Source organism: Haliotis rubra, unplaced genomic scaffold (assembly GCF_003918875.1).
Source record: "Haliotis rubra isolate DU_JTF1 unplaced genomic scaffold, ASM391887v1 Scf835, whole genome shotgun sequence".
NCBI classification, from domain to species: Eukaryota; Metazoa; Mollusca; class Gastropoda; order Lepetellida; family Haliotidae; genus Haliotis; species Haliotis rubra.
The window spans coordinates 156,476-175,652 of NW_025767563.1; positions in this window are offsets into that span (position 1 = coordinate 156,476).

A 19,177-nucleotide genomic window follows, 5' to 3' on the forward strand; every position below is an offset into this window, starting at 1 on the left:
AAACTTGACACATTTTTGGGAATCACAAACACACAACCAAAATTACCAAACATGATACCCAAAGTCAGTATCGTGTGTGCATTGTCTGTACACGGAATGAATTAACCGGTTGATGGAGACTATAGGCACTTGGGTCCATACTCTGCAAAATGCCTGATCGAGGCCGGCCGCAGTTGTTGGGCTTTGTTGGAGGTCATTCAGTCTTCTTTGAATCTCGTCCCAAAGGTGTTCTTTTGGACTTAAATCCGGACTGAGTGCAAGCCATTGTAGGGTTTGGATGTGATGTTGTCTTTTGTCCAATGTTGCTCTGGCAGTGTGGACACTAGAGTTGTCTTGCTGGAATATGTGGTACAATGTCTTGGTCTTATGTCTTCTTATGAACAGCTGTCAGTTCCTCATCCTGGACCGAGTTTCTGGAACACCACGGTGCCAACTCTCTGGTTCAGATCGAGGCATCTCACACCATGATGCTTGGACCACCACATGAGTCAACAATACACCCACTGGAAAACAGTTCCCCACGCCTTCGGAATACTCTCACTCTGCCATCGACTGTCGAAACACAATATCGCTTTCATCAGTAAATAGCACAGTTCTCCATTGTCGATAACGCCTATTGCAGTCGGTTGGGGCGGTGGCGAGGTGTGAGAACAGGACCACGATATGGTCTAAGACAACAGAGTTTTCTTCCGCGCAAACGTCTACACACTGTATTGGCACTAATAGGGCTGTTGTGAGTCCCAATAGTCTAGCAGGCTCTTTCTGTCGCTCTTGGAAAGCAATCCTGCAGATGGTTGCGCACAATCTCTCGGTCTTGACGTTGTGATGAGGACAGCCTGGACAGTCTTGTAGGCTGTTAGTGACCTGATACCGCTCCTGCAGTGGATAGATTATCATAACACAAATGATTGGCTACCCTCCGTGCAGTCTGGCCAACATGCAATCGTCCCATGGCTTAGTTCTCTGATCACTCGTAAGTCATGGCATGGCATTTGTTAAATATTTTCATTTCAGGCGAGTTTGGGACTCGTTTACGTTGGAAGTGTTGATACGAAACCTTTTACCACGTCTGCCTTTTTAGGTACGCTTTATTAATATGTTTTTTTCATCACAAAACACACTGGTGCTGGTAGAGACTGTCAATTTGGATTGCAAAACATGTTAACAAAACGGTACAAAAATAATAAAAACACCAAGAACAGAATTTTGCATTTGGTTTTGATAGGTGACGTTGTAGTATACTACTACTACTACTTCTACTACTACTACTACAACGATATTTGCTACTCTTCCATTGTTGGCCTCCGTTGGTCAGTGATGACCATGCATTTGATCCAACTCGTCCATTAGGAGGGATTCAAGCACACACACCCCCACCCCACACGTCCAGGGGATCCAACACACACACACATACACACACGCCGCTGATGGATCCAAAGGAAGAGCAGGGCCATTACAATTTGGCACCATCACCTCCACAGGAGCTGCCAGAACGAGGCTAAAACGAACTGTCTCAGTGGCTCCAGCTCCGGATTTTCCCTCTGTCTGCGCCCCAGACAGCTACAACTACTTCTAACTCTCGGGCGGTGGGGTAGTCTAGTGGTTAAAGCGTTCTCTCGTCACGCCGAAGACCCGGGTTTGATTCCCCACATGGATACAATGTGTTAAGCCCATTTCTGGTGTACCAAGCCGTGATATTGCTGGAATATTGCTAAAAGCGCGATTAAACCAGAATCACACACATTTAACTTATGTTGGAATCAGCACACAGATTATCTGACGACTGACAGTCAACTACTTCTCTCGCCCCTGACAGAATCATATGTGTGACACAAAGTACATTCCACAATTCTACAATTTCTATTTTCAAAAATGTAAGTGAAACAACGAGAAAATGAGCACTATGTAAAAATATAATCAGCGAGACTCGAATGAAAGTACGAAAAATAAAGAAATAAGTAAATTTTGTTGTGTCATTGTCGTCATTAGTCTATCATGCGCAAGAAAACGTTTTGTGGAATCTTGCTGGTTTAAAAAAATGATCTTAATATTTATCCTTCATAAACAACCTTACTCATTCACAATGACGCATTCCATAGTAATGGTCCTCGTCAACGCGTCTTTTACTCTCGACTACATCCAAGTATCGACTGTGTGCTAGATAACAAGTCATGGTTGAAATCTTGAAATCAAAAGCAACACAGTCTGGATTCTGGAGACAGGCCACCTTGCACTCGTCCAGTGTAATTCCACTTTGCTGTGTAAGGACTACACCCATGGCAAAGGGTCCAAAGTAGATGGCTAGTCCAGATCCAAGAGAGGAACAGTCTGAAACCAACAATCAAAGCAGTGACATCCATCATGATGTTCCAGATGGCATTTATGTTGTCAATCCAACTAGGGTCCATGCAGGTAGCAAAGGTACTGTAAGTCCCCATGGTCCTTAGTATGGTGATCTACCTTCCGTGGTTGGTGATCTATCGCCTTTTTTTATCATGTGTTGTCCTCTATAGTTAAAATATTTTAGATTTAATTACTAGTTTAGATTTGTATCTGTGATATTCTAGTTGTTTTACTGTCCTTCGTTGACAGGATTTTATATTCTATCTTTAATTCTCGTTAATCTATATGTTGTTTTAGTCAAGCTATGGCTGTAATATTGCCAAAGTGACTTTAAGTTTTCACTCACTCACTCACTCACTCACTCAGATGGCATTTGGAAATTGACATGGATATAAAACGTCGATACCAGAGAATACTCAGTTTCGATCCTATGCGGAAACAAACTGCAGTAGTAAATGTACTTAAAGGCATGAGAGCAGTGACAATTACATGCCTTGATGTTCAATGATGAAAGAAATGAAATGTAAGTTCTTCCCGGGTTCTTCGCATGGTATTTAAGGGAGCATTTTCTGCCATGTCTTTAATGTAAGATAAAGTTTTTAAAAATGTCATCAATTTCAGAGACAGGTTTCTTTTGCTGCAAAGCGCAAATGCAGTGGAATAACTCACTGGAAACCTATAACACCTAGTGTTCGCAAAATGATAGGCATGTCCTATTCGACCGGTAGCAACCGCAGTTCTAGCAGTTTCAATTCAAAAAAAATGTTTGTTGCATAAGACACAAGAGTGGAATCGCTATATCGTCATATATTTTCCTTATGTAAAAATATGACAGTGACCAGTGAATATAAAAGCAGTCTTTTCTAAATACAATCATGAATTTCGATTTTCGTTATCCCGAATAAGGAATTGAATGCATAAAGGGATACGATACGATTCAACTCACGGTAGAATCGTTAAAATATCTTCAAAAATTACCAACGGCACGTGCACGATGTGCATAACATTGTCGTCTGTGAAGATTATCGTTAGGTTCAAAGGATTGTGACACAACAGTGATTAGGGCGTCAGTGAAGATTATCGTTAGGTTCAAAGGATTGTGACACAACAGTGATTAGGGCGTCAGTGATCCACCACTGTCCGTTCATATTTTGTCTTATTGTCACGATGTAAAGTTCACATCCATGTGAGAAGAACCCCACACCACAAACGGCTAACACAGACATGTACTTACTTCTTCCACACGTGTTTTGGCCGGGGGTAAAAGCAAACCCAAGCTCACAGCCACAGTATCCATCATGACACTCGGCATTACTCAGAAGACACAGCGCCACCTGGCTGCAAGAACTTCCATAGTTACCATCAGCTGTAAAAGAAAATTTCAATTGCGTATTAAATGAACAGGAAATATTGCTTTTTTAAAATAAGTATGGAATGGTAATTTTGACCATTTCCTAAATTAATTTATTTTGTTTGTGTGTTGTCTAACGCCACACAGCAATATTCCCGCTATATGGCGGTGGGCTGTAAACAATCCAGTGACAAGACAATCCAGTGATTGGAATCATGATAATCGATCTACGATCTAAAAGGAATTAGAAAATAAATAGATTTTTGTTATATTCATTCTGCTTGTGACTCATTTTATAAATACTTGTTTATGTTGCAATCGCGAAAATAAGAGGTAGGTGTAAAGGGGTATTTTTTGCACGAGTAACACTAACAGGTTTCTGTTCGATTGAAGCACGAGTAACTTATCAATGAATTTTAATCAGGAAAGTAGTCCGTCATACCCTGACCCTAGGTCATCACCATGGAGTTGCCAATCATGGGCTTAGAAATCGATCTCACACATATGTGTGATACCAGTGTTCTCACACGGGTTTCTCACCCACGGGTGTGTAAGAAAATATAAAAACGGGCTATAGATCACCAGCAACTAAAGGCTGATTACCATACTAGGGACCATAGGAACTTACAGTACTTTGGCTACCTGCATGGACCCTAGCTGGATTTATATCAACTCTTCAGCAGCTAGCGGTTTTGGTCAGCATGTATGTATGTATGTATGTATGTATGTATGTATGTATGTATGTATGTATGTATGTATGTATGTATGTATGTATGTGTGTATGTGTGTGTGTGTGTGTGTGTGTGTGTGTGTGTGTGTGTGTGTGTGTGTGTGTGTGTGTGTGTGTGTGTGTGTGTGTGTGTGTGTGTGAATGTGTGTATGTGTGTGTGAATGTGTGTATGTGTGGGTGTGGGTGTAAGATGGTATGCGGAGTGGTGTGTATGTGTGGTTGTATATATGATGTGTGTGATATTTATATTTGTGTACGTTGTGTATGGCTGTATGTGTGTGTGTGTGTGTAAGATGTTATGCAGGGTGGTGTGTATGTGTGGTTGTATATATGATGTGTGTGATATTTATATGTATGTACGTTGTGTATGGCTGTATGTGTGTGTGTGTGTGGCTGTGTGTAAGATGGTATGCAGGGTTGTGTGTATGTATGTGTGGTTGTATATATGATGTGTGTGATATTTATATGTGTGTACGTTGTGTGTGGCTGTATGTATGTGTGTGTGTGTCTGTATGTATGTGTGTAAGATGGTATGCAGGGTGGTGTGTGTGTATGTATGTGTGGTTGTATATATGATTTGTGTGATATTTATATGTGTGTACGATGTGTATGGCCGTATGTGTATTTACGTATTCATATTCATTTTTATATAATGAGTATGTGTTATGGACTTAACAGTGTCCCATAGTTAAAGGTTTTACTATATGCGTGCTATTATTATCTGTCCAGATTTTATTGAGGTTTGCATAGCTGTTGACACTCTAATATACCATTATCTCTCCCCCTCTTTCTCTCTGTGTAACCGACAGTTGGTCTTAATTGATGTAACTTATCGATACCTACTTGAGTGTCCCACTTCTTCTGCATTAGATCGCAGATGTAAGATCTAATCACGGTCGAAACTAACCACATATTTGTTGAGCGCTACCTTAGCAGCACAGTCGGCCTTTGTGTTACCAGAACTTCCAACATGGCTGGGTAACTAACAGAGGATGTCGTATTGGCCAGTAGAAAGATCATTATGTAAGTCAAATATTTCGGTTATTTCTCTAAGAAAAAGAACCGGTAAATATTTAAATTTAGCCGAAGATATTAACTTCTGAACTTCTGTACTTCTAGTAATTCCATGAAAATTCCACTTTTATGTGTTTTCCGTTTACGTACATAAAAACATAATGAATAAAATGAGCAAAGACGGCAGATCCATCCAACGCCTCTACCAACACGTTAAAAGATGGTGTATGACCACACCGTGAGATGTCTATGTCAAAACATCTCAGGAACTTCAGCTCATCTCATCAAGAAGCTGATGCTAAAAATATTTTGAAATGCTTCATGAAAAACCTTTAAAAGCCGACATTTAAACACATTTAAAAAGCAACATGAAATAAATGCAGTACAGCTATAAGAAAACATGATGTTTCTAAAATCTCCAATAGCAAAGTTATATTCTCTAGAGCTTTTGGTTTCATTTTTAACAGGTGTGCTAAAGCAAACATACATAGATAGGAAGTGCGTTGATTGTCTACAGAAAGAAACAGAGCTACATTCAAGACCTGACGAATGGCTATATCCTCATACGACTCTTCTTCAGAAGTTGTTGGATCACCCTAACAACTGAATCACCGATCCTAATCCAACAGCATAGGTTCTAATCTGTATCCCCAGGTGATTGCATAACAAGATTGTATCAAACTTACCTCTGGCTGTGAGATACGTCTTGACGCCATAAGCTGGTGTTTGTTGAAATGTTCCTTCCACCTCGAGGCTGACCATGTACCCCACACACCTGCCACCGCCCTCCTCCACCTGGACACTGACACAGTGAGGGTCATCCCAGCACTCAGCCAGACACACCCCCGCCGAGAACAGAGGGTGATCCCAGGTCTTAAACTCCTCTACGATGACATCGTTCATAGACGCCACAATGACGGATTTCATATTTCCACAAGATGACGTAACCTTGGAGAAATATGATGAACAAATTGACAGCACGAAAGCAAAATCCAATTTCATTGTAAAGAAAGACTGGTGTGTTTAAAATGCTACTTCTTGTGAGGCCAAACTGCGGAATCGTGATTAACGGTTTTGCCAGTAAAAGGATTTGTCATAATGGCTCTGATGTTTGATACTGCATGTGTGTCTTAACTTTAGTTCTACCAATTAGATAAAAAATCAAACATGTAAACATCTGAAGGTATTATGCTCCGCCTTGTATTGATTCGAAGCTAATTATTACCGAAAAAATTCGATGAAGACAGATTGGAATCTGTGCGTTAGATCGACTGGCCAAAACAGCATGCTATAATTACACTTCTGAAATGTTTTCTGTTTTCTTTGAGTGTTTGGGTAAGGTTCAAGGCCCTTATTGCCTTTGTATCTCTGCAAGCGTCTACGTTTGAGAAACGGATCAATTGGGTCACGCTTCTGTTGCATGTTACAGCAACCAGTATGTTCCATAATTACGTTTATTTAAGTCGCGGCATTGTAGATTGCAAGGGATCGTTAATGATAAGCCATGGCTTTAGGGCCAACTAATACATCTGGTAGGCTACAAATCATCGTGGGATCGTTTGCTGTAATGAATGCTAAAAGCTGATTTGGGAATGTAGAACTGATCTTCAGCAACCAATGATTGTGTGTAAGAGGCAACCCGTGAAGATCCGGGTTAGAATTGATATTCAGCAACTAATGCTTGTTGTAAGAGGCAACCCGTGAACATCCGGGTTAGAATTGATCTTCAGCAACCAATGGTTGTGTGTAAGAGGCAACCCGTGAAGATCCGGGTTAGAACTGATCTTCAGCAACCAATGCTTGTTGTAAGAGGCAACCCGTGAACAGCCGGGTTAGAATTGATCTTCAGCAACTAATGCTTGTTGTAGGAGGCAACCCGTGAACATCCGGGTTAGAATTGATCTTCAGCAACCAATGTTTGTTGTAAGAGGCAACCCATGACGAACTGGGTTAGAACTGATCTTCAGAAACCCATGCTTGTCGCAAGACACGACCGTCATGATTTGGTGGTAACTCTCGCTGACTTGTTTGACATGACATTGTAACCCAAAATGCGTGTGCTGTTGACCACTGGATTGTCTGGTCAAGCATCGAACATTTCTGGATCGCTGCTATATAGCAAAATGGTAGCTGTGTAATTTATTGTCAAACAATCGTATATATTATATTCCACAGATTCTGTTACGCTTTAATAGTAGTTGATCACATTGTCACTAATATATTCACTAGCTAATATAAGATTTTAGGGTCTAATCTCGAAACCGCTTTAGACTTATCTTGATCTCTATAGAACTTGTGTTAACAAACTGCTTGGTTTGGTTTTTTCGACCATTTTAACAAACTTAGTTTAGGTTCAAATCCTAAAATTCGATCCAAATATTACAAGTGATAGAAACCCATTTCACAAGAACGTTTGCCTCTGAAAATATTATTTTTTTCATTTATCATGCATTACTTAAGTTTCTTGGAGCCATTGCCACCAGAAATTCAATCGTTTGAAAACAGCAAACTGTTGTGTCCAAGATGGCTGGTATCCAATAACTCCCAGTCTCCATGACAACCATCAAAATTCCAGATCAATTGCTAAGCATCTAAAGTTGGAAACATCGGAAATGATCACAACCATGACCAAGTCATTTTACCCGTCTTAAATATCATGACATGATATACCAGTGAACGAGGCAACTAAAACTTGGCTGTTCCCATGAATGATTTCCTCTCTTCATGTTTCCAAGAAGCATTACAAAAACCCAATAAAGAACCATTACCCTTTACACTGTTGATTCCACCAAAGGTTCTTTCTGCGAACACCTTAAAGGCCCTATTTCACACCACACTTATAATGCATATTTCTCAATAATATCTTCTTCACAAAAAGAAATTATATATGCTGTTTTAAAGTATACGTACTGGGTGTATATAACTGATTCAAACATGACATCACTGCTCAATTACAGTAAAATCATCACTTTACAAATTTCCAAAACATGATTATCCAGAAAGTGTTTAATAAAACAACCGAGGGCTATTACAGTACAGTAAAATGTGACCACCATGGGCATCGATAACAGCTTGGCAGCTGTGACTCATAGAAGAAAGGAGATGCCGAATGCTGTCTTGAGGAATGCTTTGATACTGTTGCTGAAGTGCTGTGTGCAGTTCGTGTAGTGTTTGAGGTGGCGGATTATGCTGGCGCAAGCGTCCATGATGGGGGACACATCGGGTGATCGAGAAGGTCAAGGTTACACCTGAACATAGTTTTACTGGAGGAAGTCCTGCCAAACACGTGCAACGTGAGGTCGAACATTGTCATGCTCCAAAGTTCAACGTTGCCGTTGATGAAGGGAATGACGAACTTGTCTTCTGGCAAATAGTCTGGCTTCCCATAGCCAACTGCGCACTGTCTGCTCGGAAATTCGGCGCAGTCCAGGAATTTGGGATTGTTGTGGATGATGCGACTGTGGTGTTTGAATGAAGAAGTCTAAACCAGATGTAGCGATCTTGGGCTGCGGTGGTAACTCTAGGTCGACCTGACCTGGGCGTGTCATGTTACTCTCACAGTATTGTTGTATCGGGCTTGAGATGGTATGTCTGGACACGCTGAAGTGCAACCTCATGCTGCGATGCCTTTCCTTGTAAACGGCCGATGGCGTTGTGTCGTTGAGCTTCTGGCAGTCTTTTCATTTCCCAATTGCGCCGATCGATGCTCATGCTGTTGATCACTGGATTGTCTGGTCCAGACTCGATTATTTACAGACCGCCGCCATATAGCTGGAATATTGCTGTGTGCGGCGTAAAACTAAACTCACTCACTCACTCACTTTTCATTCTCTTGTCGTCTATAGTGGCTTAAAACAATGCATGTGGAATACTATTGTGTGGCCTTTTAAAGCCTACGGTCATAGGCTTCAGCTTAGGGTGATACACAATTTCATGATGCTCGTGCATTTCATGTAAGGTGCGTTTTAGCGATTCACTACAGACGTGAGTATACGCTTTTTGTTCAACGGGGTTTTTTTTTCAAACGTTTTGTCGTCAGCAACTATGTTGGGATTCAGCATGGATTGGCTTGTGTCAAATATATTCCTAAAATTCAACTTTTTCCTATGTATAGTTTCTTTTTGGAAGAGTATATTACTTTCAACCCCCAGGTAAGCTACCATATAATTTAATCCCTCCAAAATACGCGTTCAAAGTGAGTACAAATATCGCGATATATATAATATAAGTCAAAATATTGTCGAAAATGTGTGACATTGTGCCTTTAAGGTGGATTATTTTCAAATCTATATCATGTAAATGTTTTATTTCGTTTAAATAAACCGCTCATGTCAACGTGTACTTGATCAGTAATTTATGTTCCTTTTGTCAAAATTTACCTGGTTTTGGCCACCTTGCTGTTATTATCATTCTGACTGTAAGTCCCCATGGTCCCTGGTATGGTGATCTAACCTCTGGTGTTGGCGATCTATAGCCTGTTTTTATATTGTATTTTCCAAATAGTGCTATCAGTTTTAACTCTCCACACTAGTTTTAGTTGTAATTGTGATATTCTAGTTGTTTTACTGTCCTTCGTCGACATTTTTTTATAACGTACAGATATTCCATTTCAATGTCAAATCTCATTTCACTTTTTATTGTATAAATTGTTTTCGTCACGATATGGCTGGAATATTGCCGATTTGACTTCAAATCTTAACTCATTCACTATTATCATTCTGCATATTTTGCTGAGAGACTGAATTTTGCAAACTGATAAAAATGAACTATCGTGTGCATTTTGCATGATGTAATGAATTTTAGTCCACTACTTTATTATTGACACAAACATGCATAATAAATAAAATAAAACAGAAAAAACAAATAAAACAAAAAGACAAAATCAATCATCTTTTGTCGCATCTCCATGTATAACACGTGTGCGAAAAAATGAGACATTTTAACTATATTTTGGTTTGGCAAGCTCCTTGTTGTAGAGGTTGAAGTCTATACCTACTGTATTACACCGTCATAAAATTTGCAGTTGGAAGATGTTTACTGGATGCCTCTTTCTTCTAATTGGAATCGTACAATCAGAGATTCGCCATTGCAGTGGTTTTGTTGCTTTTATTAAAACGGCTGACAAAATTATTGCACCGATTTGTCTAAAACTAAAATCTCTCTATGTACAAGCGCATATGTAATAATGTGGTTCTACGCAAAATTTACTGAAAAAAAAACGTTTACTGATGCTAAACCAATTCCCATTGCACTTTGTTCAATTGAAGGAATACAATAATGAGCAAAATAGAAAACTCATTATGATAAATACTGTTACCGTTTGATAAGTCAAATGCCTTTCATCTTTGAAGAGGTCGTAAGTTCCGTTCTATTCAGAAATAGGTTACCTTCCCTGAGAGGTCTACATGCAAGAAACATATAAGGTGAACATGGGATTCAAACTTACGCTCATGGGATTCTGGCACACTCAGTGGGCGCACTTACAACCATCTGTGACCTTACATGTCTGGGCCTCACGGATCTGAAGAGCCATTGGAATGAGGCAAATCAGTGAAATATATATAAATAGAGGGGATATAGTCACTGAAGTTTGTTTGCGGTCCACAACTCCAATACCATTAGACACTTTTCATCCAAACCTGGTACGTGTATTAACGAAGGGCCGGAGTGGTTTCCTTTACCATTTTGGGATTTTTACAGGAGCAGTATTCCTACACCGTATACTTGCGTGAATTTAGTTTTATGCCGCACACAGCAATGTTCCAGCTATACGGTGGTGGTATGTACAAAATCGAGTCTGGACCATACAATCCAGTTCACCTAGAAGACAAAAAAGTGGGAAAGCAGAGGCCTTTGTCCGCAAAGAACAACAAAAGATTCAGATGTGTAAGTAAATTATAATCGTTCTCAATTCTAATGTTACACAGGTAAAAATTTAAGGAAACCCTTATTTGAAAAAAAAAAAAATCAAGTTAATGTAATTTCTTGAAAATGTACACTGATACTCCAATAACTTTCAAAATAACGCTGTTTCACAGCGAAAATAACTTAGTTTCCGTTCTTGAGGAAACCTAATGGATACTGGGTAATGTAGGTTTCCGCTAGGTTCCAGTATCCGGAAACAGACAATGCGAGTTTCCGCATAGTTCACAAAACTGAAACTAACAAATCTAGGTTTCAGTCAAGTTTCTACAACTGAAACTATCCTTATGCGTTTCCATTTTGTTTCAGCTCGCTGATACATTCATAGCAAAATTACTTAGTTTCCGTATTGCGGAAACCTATTGGATACTGGGTAATGTAGGTTACCGCTAGGTTTCTGTTGGTGTCAGCTTAGATGAAATGGCAAACTTAGCTTAGTGCTGTTCCATTGGGGGACAATATTTACTTACTGTTACATTTGCAAGATAATTCCTATATGCAGAATCCAGCTAGGGTCCATGCAGGAAGCAAAAGCACTGTACGTTCCCTTAGTCCCTAGTATGTTGATCAGCCTTCAGGTTTTGGCAATGTATAGCCCATTTTTATACGGTACCGTTAAAGTGTTTATGGTTACATGCCAGTTTGTAGTGTACATTTGTGATAGACTAGTTATTTTACTGTCCTTCGAAGACAGGTAAGTATATAAGTTTGTTTTTATTTCATGTACACATTTACAAATGTAGATTTACGACTTTCTAGTCACGATATGGCTGCCGAGATGTCTTTGTAACTCACTACCATTCTGCATAACTTGTGAACGTATCATTTATTACATTTTACACGAAAAACAACAAACACAGTAACTGTTATGATTCATCTGTTTCATTATTTTGAATAGCTCACATTTCAACAGAACTCACAGAATGTATGTATGTATGTATGTATGTATGTATGTATGTATGTATGTATGTATGTATGTATGTATGTATGTATGTATGTATGTATGTATGTATGTATGTATGTATGTGTGTATGTGAGAAGCCACATCAAGAGGGAATCTTCAGCATTGGAGAGCTTCTGTATGAATATGCAAATACAAATATGTCAAAACCCTACAACATTTTATGCATATTATGAAATGAAGTCTACTAGTGCAGGCATACCATACTTGCTGTGGTGTTTTTAAACAGATTTCAAATTCAAATTCAAATGTTTATGTATGAAAGGTCATGGGCTCATATACATGAAGTGTACATTTGAAGCTGCCTCAATGTATCTTAACATATACAAGCTAACAATGTCACATCGTAAAGACTTGGCAACTTACTGACAACCATGAAGCTTCTGTTGCACTCATACTGTGCAGACAGCAATCCTCTGACCTGGTACATATGTAGCAGAGCCTGAGTTGAGACATTTGTTTTGCCACACAGAGAAAGGGGAAATATAACCAAGTTGATTACAACAAGGCTTGAACCAGTCCACAACCGCAAAGAGATGGTGTATTCTGAACTTAAGATCTGTGGGTGAATATGAAGAGTCCTGGTTGATGTCTGGCACAACATCGTTGCCATCCTCATCGTCCCACACAGACTCCGCATCATCCTGCAAATACAATACATACAATGCTTAGTAAAACTACAAAAACAGCCAAAGTAACACATGTATACATATTCAAACCATGCACAGTGGTACATCTGATCACAATGAAATTATAAAATTAGAACGACTAATTTGTAGATGTAACCAAAAGATGCTTTCACAATCACAAAGGAAAGATCTGTAGTATACAAGTATATTGCATCTTCCATTGGACATGTCACTTATTTGATTGATTGGTACAAGAAAATAGTAGCCAACCTAGTATTTTGAAGCAACTTGTGGTAATATTTATTACTGTTACTGTACTCATATTTCGTGGACTGAACCAGTTCGTAGACGCGGTGGATTCGTAACCCAGACTGGTTCGTAGACGGTGATTTCGTAGACGTGTATTAATAATTGAATAATAGTATATATTAAGTTTTATTTTACTTAGAATGTGTTTTCTTAAGAAGTGTTTTCTGCTACTTCTCTGCTGGTCTGCGTAGTTGAATTGAATGACGATACTTACCTAATACATATCTTTTAATTTTACACAACTGAATTTAATATATGATTTGTCGGAATTTGTCGGACGTGGACCACTGTGAAGCATATTTTATTATTTTAAGCATGTTTTCACCGCTGATCATACTTACCTGATACATTTTATTTATTGCACAAAATACAAACATTCTTCGTCGATTTTCATCATCATTGAGGTTGAACTTTTCCCATTTTAATGTGACCTGATCCAAGTCACAATCGCGTTCTTGAGTTGACTAAGTGACGTAAGCCATATCTCTTGCCAACATTTTGACACGCAATTGCTTATCGAGTTCAATCAAGTCTAAAATTGTAATTTCATATTTATTGCCTTAGCTACTTATGTGCATTAAACATTACACATAACATGAGCTATTGCTTAATTCAAGATATTTACACTGTACCTGACATGATCATGGAATGTTCCCTTTCACCCTCCACGATTGACGACTGCTCCTGTCTTCAAGTTTTCACGTACCCGAGCCTCCAAAGCTTCTAGTGTAACTCGCATTGCCATTTTCTTGGAATAATTCATTGTGCTGGGTTCCTTGTTGTGTTAATAACGGGAGACACTATCTGACCCAATTTGGTTGTGATTTCAAGACAATGGTTTCCATTTCATGAAACTTCAAATGCAAATTCCAGGAATGGAAACCAACAAGAAACCTCTAACCTTAGTTTCTTGTTTCCCAAATTACCCAGTATACGGACGGTTTCCAGGTTTCAGGAAACCAAGTCATTTTTGTAGTGTGTATGCGATATACAAAGCCCGATTCGGGTCGGCTAATACACAATTATACACAGTTATAGCTTCGTCTCTGCTTCCCATTCCTACGGAACGTCGATTATATTTGTACGAAGATCTAGACGCGGATCCGTTTATCGGCCACACCTTGATCTCCCTCAGTTGTTAGTTGTATCACCGAAATGGTATGTTCTTAGCTCCCGTCACTGTGGCGATCATTACGGCGAAGCATTGTCAATTTAAACAGAAATATTTGACTAATGATATACAAGATGATGAGATGAACATCGAAACGACCTCGACACCTGCGGAGGAGACCCAAAAGTGATTGATACCGTAATGAACAAACCCCCAAATCCGAAAAAAGTATCTGCCGGGAAAAAAGGTGGTTAGCTAGGCATCTTTAACAAATGAACACCCCACCATGGATTCCGTACGCCATGGCAGCAACTTTCCTGGGTATCACCACGGCTATATGGCTATAAAAGCAAAAGGAAAAGATGACACCGCCGCCAACGGTGATGGTCCAACCATTAACAAAACAATTAGAGGTAAACCCACACGTTCTGTTATAATCATGTCTACCGCCGACGGAAAAACATTTGTCAACGACGTGTATATCTCCAGCGTGGTCAATGGTCTAGCCATAGGCTACACGCGTTTAAGTAAAATGATCACAAAAACAACCAACTCCCAAACTCGATTTCAACGCGTATGACATGGGCATGGTCGTCCTAGATTTGGGAATGGTGATGACCACCAAAGATATGCTCATCAAGCAAGGGATTATTCTGGAAAAAATATTCAAGTAAGGTCATGATATAAAATATCAATTGGCAAGATTGCCTTGATGGTCGGTGGGGCATTTGTCAACGCCCTAGCCTTTTCGGGTAGCAATTCTCCAAATCTCTTCCGCCAATACGAACGTCAAACGCAGCCGAAATAGCAAGTGGAACAGAAACGTCATGATTTAGCCATTGAGAAATTACAAGCGCGAAAGCCTACTACGCGAAAAAACGCATACAGAGAATAGATTTTATCCACGACCAACTCCAATGAGAAGGTCACGCTGTTCGAACGTTTAAGGAGGTGGACGAAGCCATGCAAATGTATTATCTCATAACCGGAAAATGATGAGCACCCCTCGGCGACGAAACCACACTCTCGCACTAATACACACCTTCCCTGGCATGTACTTTAACGAACATGGTTATAATTTAAATTCTGTCCTAAATGGTAATCCAAACAAAAATGTACTTGTAAATTCTTCGATACTGCAATCTGTCCATACTTTTATGATAAAATCGCATAGGTTTGATAAATGATTAATAATGTTTAATAAGCAGGTTGCTTTCTTTCCTATCATGCTGCATACTATTTCTTATTTGTTTTATTCATGTATCAATGAAATGGAGAGGTATTCAAATAAGCCATTACGTCTTGTTTACCGATCCTAGTTCAATGTATTTTGAATAAAATTGTTTACACTACCTTCCCTGGAACAGAAAGATCGTGAGTTGACCTTCGTGGTTTTAGGCCTAGCCACGATGCTGTTGCTCGTCAATCAATTAGACTAACGTATATCTAAGTGCATATAGCGAAGATGAGACCAACTCTGTATCGTTGCAAGTACGTGCTTCTGGGAAAAGCCGAGACCTGCGACAAGAAATGCAGGACCGACTACTGACGGATACACATCATCTCTACCGGAAAGGGCTTTGTTAGGTACACAAGTTCGGAATGCGGTATTGGAGTAAAATGTCATTATGGTTTGTGCAAAGCCCACGGAGCAGACGTGGTGTGAAACCAACTTATTTATGACAAGAAAAAAAGATTATCTCAACAAACGTAACCGACTACTCAGAATTAAAGTATGAAAGACAGAAAGATAGAAAGATTGATAAATTAACAAAATGTCCCCGGTAACCACAATCCCTATGGAGAAATTATCGAAAGATTGATGATGTGGTGCAACTTCTCCCTAGGGATTGCATCGACTACCATACTCTCAGAGTGCCCCTATTCAGAGAGACCTTTTTCAGGATCCAACGGATGTGCTCTTGATTCCTTACTTCGGGTTTGAATCGAAAGGTGCAAGAAATCCACAGAGGCATCGGTGGGATACGAACTCAGACAATGGCAGAGCTGTGCAACTCCACATCAAAAGACCGCACCACTCAACCGATTGCGCTACTGGGGACCTGAAGACTGAGTGTTTAAAACTAAGTGGCTGTGCTGAGAATTGCATCATCATCCTAAGCTTGGCTCTATTATCGCTGGGCTATATTATCGCAAAGGGAGCATGGAACCAGTTTTATGACATCATTCCACTTCGGCTTCAAAGTTTGAAAATGAGGTCGCTCCCATCGAAAACGTTCGTTGGCTTTTTATCTCGAATAAAGGTCTAATAAAATACAAACACCATGCCCGTAGGTAGCCTCAACAGTTGTCACGAGTGGAGAGATCACACAACAATTTAAAATAGTTTTAATACAGTCTATACATATATACAAATGTTCAAAACAAGTATCATGGTATATGTTAAAAGTCTTACTTTGGTTATCACATGGATATACAATTGTTCCTGCTCTATCACATTCCTCAGAATAATAACACATATAATCCTTCACATGAAATCACACTATGCCGACATGGCATATTCAAGTAGACAGTTTAAACTTGCAGACATGGCCAAACCATTCAGTTCACTCCCGACCTGGGCACTGATCACTTTGTGTGTTACCTTGCTTGAGCAAGTCAAAAACCCAAGCTACAATTATATAACATCGTTGTTTCATACCCCAGCTTACTTATAGACAATGGAGAGTGGTCACTGGTAAGCATAGCTTTTCAATTAAGGTGAACAGGTATTTTAGGGAATGTAAATATATTTTAGAATGACTTCAGGTTTAAAAATATATATACAGAATTATGCATAGATATATGACATTCTCATAACATTCCCCCTCTTGAAAAAGAAGTTTTGCATGTTGAAAAACTTCAGTGTAAAACTATGGACAACATTTGTCATAAACACATTCACATAATGTCCGCACATTCAAGATGTCTCATTTGTCAATTTGAAGCAGGCTTTGGATTACAGTTCATACAGTCAAGGTAATCATGACTTATTGTCCCAAGCTACATTGCCCGTGAAAGAGCATAAGCCAATATATTGTCTTTTCCCTTGATATGACGAATGTCAAGGTCAAAATCTTCCAGCTGTATACTCCAACACATTAATCGCTGATTTTTGTTCTTGAGCTTTTTCACAAACACAAGAGGATTGTGGTCCGTGAACACTAGAATTGGTCACCACCGTAGTGCCTGTGGATGCACTTCGAAGTGTTGGAGAGCTAGTATTAGTGCCAATGTCTCCTTCTCTATTGTAGAGTAAAAGGTATTTTGATGACTGTCAAATTTCTTGCCTGAAGTAGCAGATGGGATGATCTTCCATCCCCAAAGTGTCTTCTTGTTGTAACACTGCTCCTGCTCCTATGTCACATGCATCAACACAGAGCTTAAAGGCTTTGCTGAAGTCAGGCACTAGTAGCACACAGGCGATTAGTCAGAATGGCTTTGATTTCTCAAATGCCTGCTGTTGACATTCTTCCAAGATAAATTTGCAGTCTTTCTTCAGTAGGTTGGTCAGTGGTGCTGCTACTTGGGAAAAGTTCTGGCAAAACGGCGATAATATCCAGCCATTCCTAAGAATCTCACCATTCTTTTCCTATTTTTAGGTTCTGGATACATGTTCACAGCTTGTATTTTGGCCTGTACTGGTTTAACTTCACCTTGTCCCACAACATGACCTAAATAAGTTACTCCTGGCTTTCACAAATTCACTCTTGGTCAAGTTGATAGTGAGTTTGGCTTGTGTTACAGAGTCAAACAACATCCGAATGGTCTTGATCTGATCATCCCACTCGTCAGTAGCCACGATGACGTCATCAATGTATGTGTCACACTGGTCAATTCTTTCCTGTGATGGAGTTGATAAGTCTTTGAAAGGTAGCTGGTGCATTTTTTTCAATCCAAAAGCCATCACATTATATTGATATAAGCCTTCTGGGGTAACCAATGCTGATACTTGTTTTGCCCTATCTGTTAACGGATCTGCCAGTATCCCTTCAATAAATCAAATTTGCTTACATATCTAGCTTTTCCTATCCTATCAATACAATCATCAATTCTAGGTATTGGATAGGAATCAGATTTGGAGAGAGCATTGACTCGTTTGTAGTTATTGCATAGTCGAACACCTCCTCCAGCCTTAGGTACAAGGATACATGGAGAACTCCAAGCGCTATTGCTGGGTTTGATGACGTTATTGTCCAACATGTATTGAATCTCAGTTCTAAGCTGAGCTAATTTGATTGGGTTCATACGATAAGCATGTTGCTTAACAGGAGTTGACTCCCCTCCATTTATGTCATGATAGATGCAATCTGTCCTAGACGGTACATCTGGAAATAAATGTGAGTACTCGTGAATTAACTCCTCTAGTTCTATCTTCTGTTCATGAGTCACATGTGCTAACTTAGAATCTAGATTGCTTAAGACATCAGAGTTATTAAGCTTCACATCAGGTCCTTTGCTCTTTGTACAAGAGTCTCTAGCCAATGTATCATTCTCAGTTATTTCTACTGTGTCTATTGTGCTAACACTCACAGTCTTTGGTACAGTTTCAGCATACCTATCATAGTATGGTTTCATCATATTGATATGACAAACCCTTTTGGCCTTCCTCCGATCTGGAGTTTCTATTTCATAATCTGTGTCACTCAATTTCCTATGTACAAGATATGGGCCATAGAACCTAGCTCTAAATGGATGTCCTGGAATTGGCAGAAGGATGAGTACTTTGTCACCTGCCACAAACTCTCTATGTTCTGCTTTTGTATCATACCAGGTTTTCATCTTCTCTTGACTATCCTGCAGGTTT